We start from the raw sequence: 4,914 nt of genomic DNA, 5'->3' as shown, positions 1-4,914 counted from the left end.
TTTGATTGGACTCAAGAAAACGGGGCTGGCCCCTTAAATGAGGGGCCAAGACAATCGTAAACTATATTACAGATAACTTGAAAAAAATCAAGATTTCAAATATCTTTGGTACCTACCCTTTTTACAAAATTGATACCACCGAGATTTTAGTCACTGTAAGTGATTGAGACACAAACTTTTATAAATGATAGACAATCGATTGAAGATATATTTAACGGGTTTTCTTTTGTCAACCGTCACTTCCGGTACTCACCAGAAGAGTTCAAACAATTCATTTGTTTCACTTTTATTTTCATAAATTAAACCTCTGTTGTTCTTTTGTTCGTCCGTTTTCGGTCTCGAGACAAAAAACCTAGATTCACCAAGATCGCAGATTTGGCAGAGAATATCGATATTTCATCGTATCGTATGAAAACAAAATCGGACGGAAGACCTACTTGTTACTGGTAACGCGATCTAGTTATTAAGGTCTTCCGTTTCCAACGGAAGACCTTATTGTTTTCGTACTGTTTCTTATTAAGGTCTTCCGTTTCCAACGGAAGACCTTATTGTTATTGCTTTGATTCTTTTCCTCTATTATTATTATTATTCTTTTTTTTTTCTCCCACGTTTTCTCAAAAGTGCTTCAGCCGATTTTGATGAAACTTTCAGATCTTATTCATGACAAAATTTGTAAGAAAATAACACGAGATTTTTTTGGTCGTCACTTCCGGTACCGAGTTATTTAAGATTTTATGTTTTTGCTTGTTCACAATTTTTCTAATAAAGTATTCAAGATAGGACTGTCAAATTTTCAGAGAAGGTAGAGAGTGAACGGCCGCAGTGCCCTTCGCATATCCGAACGTCCGTTGTCACTTCCGGTCGTCACCGGAAGGAAATGAAAAACCTTAATTTTTCAATTTTTTAAATTTGAATTTTATTTATGTTTTTATTCGATAGAGACGCCTAAAACACTTCAGAACATGAAATTTGTTTTAAAATCGATCAAAGCATTCCTGAGGTTTTGAGCTCAAAAGTTCTGAAGCGAGAGTCCGCGTAGCTCAGTCGTTAGAGTGTTGGACTTGTGCCCAGGCGACCCGGGTTCCGTCCCCGAGTGCCGATTATTTTTCTTTCCTAATTTTTTTTTCTTTAACGATTTTATCTTTAAAATTGTGGTTTTTATTGTTTTCCGTTTTATTTTTATCATAAATAAAAATAATAACAGCTTTTTAGTACAAATATAGTTCTCGTTTCTGTAAGCAGTTTGCTTAATTCAGACGCTCGTCGCATCTCCGGCATCAAAGACATGCCGCCAAAGCGCCCCTTCAGTACGACCGCATTAGAGTTCACTGAGTCGCTTTACCGGCATCAAAGAAATGCCGTCATCTCCATGATTGTATGCACACAACATTTAGCAATGCACCAACGATATTCTACATGGCTTTAAAAGGAAGACATATAAGTATTTATTCACATAATTATATAGATACACGCATGCATGTATACATGCGTTTATTGACATATGTTGCTTATATCAATTTGATTTCCTGAACACTATAAAACACTATGAAATCTCTCTCTCTCTCTCTCTCTCACCCTGACAACCGGGTGACTGCGATACGGTGTGAAAACTGACCACTCTTGTATCTGTGTTTGGGCCTATGTATTAACAGATGTAAACACCGATCGTTGAAATACACTGTTAAAACAAAGAGTCTGATTATTCACTTTTGATTTATAAAAATCATTACGGCAGGGTGGATTGGGATTATAATCATTTACAATCAGTCTTATAAAGTTTATATTTATTTACAAAAGTCTACAAACATGTACATGTTCGCCCAAAAGCGGGATTAGTGATTAAGCAGCGGGGTCAATAATTCATAAATTTACTGTTATTAACTGATTGCTTATTACACTGATCGTTTAGACATAACACTGGGGTATCGAGTGGATTCGAGAAAAGAGGAGATAATTAACCATGCTACATTTGTAAGATGTATGTTATTTTTATTCCGATTTGCAGAATTTTTTTTATCATCACACAGTGTTAGTCGGCAAAGATAAACTTGAGACAAAAAGAAAAATAATCGATGTATCAAAGAAGCAGATAAAAAAATTTTACAATTTCTTTACCATATCGATTTTTGATAAACTCATCTCTCTCTCTCTCTCTCTCTCTCTCTCTCTCTCTCTCATTATAGCTAGAAAAACAATGAATGTGCATATCCGTATAAATTAGCCTAGCGAAAATTTTTATCTGGGTATAATATATGTATTAATTTTTTAAATCGGAATTTGAATTCATTATTATCTCCTGGAAATAAACCCGGTTTCAAAATCGCCCCCACTTGGTTTCAGACTTTTGACGAGTCATCGGACAATATGCTTTGCCCTGCGTATAATCTCTCTCGGATGGGGATCCGATTACTATTGATGAAATAGAATGACTATTATTGATGAAATAAAATGTTTTTCTATTAACTAATATATAGCGATTTAAAAATGCGGAGGTGGATTGAAAATACGCTTCTTATAACAATAGTTTCAATCCAGTGTTTTCTCAGATGTCCGCGTCAATTTGTTCCCGCCCATTTCAAATGTTTTGACTGTAACAGGTGACGCGCGTTAGCTGTATATTTCCAATCTTGTCATTTAATGTTCTGTGGTCTTTGTTTTGTATCCTTGCTGGTGAGGAAGATGTATTCTTATATGCTTATGACTGCCAGTTTACAAAATTACTTATTAATTATATGAGATTCATGCACTTTTTAAAAAATCAAGTTCAGCATGTAAAATTTAGATTTTTTTTATCTTCTAGATATAGGAAAAATGTCTTAAAGAACATATCATTAATTTGTGATCCTAACATTAAAAAAACGATGAAAATTAGTTAATTAGAAAACATTAAATAAATTTAACGACCTGATGCATTCTTTTCCATGTTCCTAATGTTAATGCTATACATATAGTAGAAAAGTGAATATTAATGCAAAAATTCATACTAAAGATTTTAATTTTCAAATCAATAGTACAGTGGCGTACAGTGCTGGTCAGTTCTCTGTACAGTGCCATACAATGAGGGTACAGTGCTTCAGTAGAACTGTATAGTGGAGTACAGTGGTAGTCAGTGAAAGGTACAGTTAATGAACAGTAAACGTCAGGCAATGTAAGATAATTTTTGGGAATATAATTGGATTTTAAATTCAGTAATCTTAATTACTGCCTACTTCTCTCGCTCTCTGTATCAACATTTCAGTGATGATTGTTATTCTTCAGCTGCAGTGCACTTCGCAAATCCGAACGTCTCCGGTCTGCACCGGAAGTAAGGAGAAACATTTATTTTTCATTATTTCTTGTTTTTAAATATTTTGTTCTGCCATAATACAATGCAGACGCTTTAATAAATGCAGAATATGTATTTTTGTTCCAAAAATGGGTCCACATTACAATAGTAAACTTTTGTCCAAGTGGCATGGGTTCAATCCCGGAGTGCCGACTCTTATGTCTTCCTTAATTGTGCTTCGATTCAAAATGTTGTCTCTGAAATAATGGACTTTAATTATTTTTGTTTGAATTTTATCAAAAATCACAGTAACATCGCCTTTTCCTAATATGAAGATATGTCTGTTGAAATCCTTGGAGAGGCTTACTGGAAATATAGAAAGTGTTTAGAAATAAATAAAAAATGTCCCGATAGCCTTTTTAAGGTGTTTTCAAACGGAAGATCCTTTCAAACAACGCATATACATTTTTCTAACATATGTATTTTATTTAGAAATTGTGTAATATGTGATATTTAGAATTTAATATTCTACGATTAATATAGAAGTCACCGACCGCCCCCCCCCTTCCCAATTTATAAAATCATTTAGGTTTTCTGGCCCGATTTTACTTGATCTTTGATCTTGGGCCTTTAATTTCAACTAATTGCTATTCTAGATAACTGTACTAATTACCAGACCAATTCGTTCATTAATAACAGAGTTATGAAGTTTTTGGCATTTGAGTTTCAATTGTCGTGTTTGACATGCATTATAAAAAAAAATTCCCAAGCCCTTCACTCAATGCTACTGAAAATTCGTGAAAATGAACCTCGGACCCCATTCTTATTGTCTGTGAAATATGCAGCGGATTGCACAATTAAGACGAAATTCCTGAGATTAAACGGCGCTTATTGCCTATACGTTGAAATTAAATTTACACAGTACACCCACCGACCCCCCCCCCTTCCTATTCACAAAATCATTTAGTTTCTCTGGCCTGATTTTACTGGATCTTTCATCTTGAACCTTTATTTTCAACCTAATTCAAGTCTAGATTTATATACTAATGACCATGCAGACCTATTCGTTCATTTTTAAGAGAGATATGAATTCTTTAGCATTCGAGTTTCGATTGGCGTGCTTGACATGTACTGTAGAAAAAAATTCTAACTCCCGAGCCCCTTACTCAATCCTAATGAAATTTTGTGTAAATGTACCTCGGACCCCATTCTTATTGTTTGCCAAATATGCAGCGATTGAACAATTAAGGAGAAATTCCTGAGATCAAACGGCAAGTATAGCCTGTACGGGGACTTAAAATTTACACAGTACAAGGGATGTAAGCAGCCGCGTAATATTTATGTTGCATGTATATTTCTTGTTTTCCGTTTAATCTGTATCTACGAAAGCGTGTGAACTACTAATGAATGTTAGAACGGGAAATTACTATCATCAAATTTTTACCGAATAAATTTTACGTGTTACTGATTTCGTTATTTCTACATTTAAAAAGATTTTATCAATCCTGCTGAAATAAAACAGTCAAACATAATAGTAAATGACACGAAAAAATATTCTCATCACTGAAATACATGGGTAAAATGCATCAGTCATTGTTTTAGGACTTCCCCTAATTGTTGTTAACCGAAATCGAAATCCACACCTCAAA

The sequence above is a fragment of the Crassostrea angulata genome, chromosome 2 (assembly GCF_025612915.1).
Source record: "Crassostrea angulata isolate pt1a10 chromosome 2, ASM2561291v2, whole genome shotgun sequence".
Taxonomy (NCBI): Eukaryota; Metazoa; Mollusca; class Bivalvia; order Ostreida; family Ostreidae; genus Magallana; species Magallana angulata.
This window is presented reverse-complemented; position numbering follows the sequence as displayed.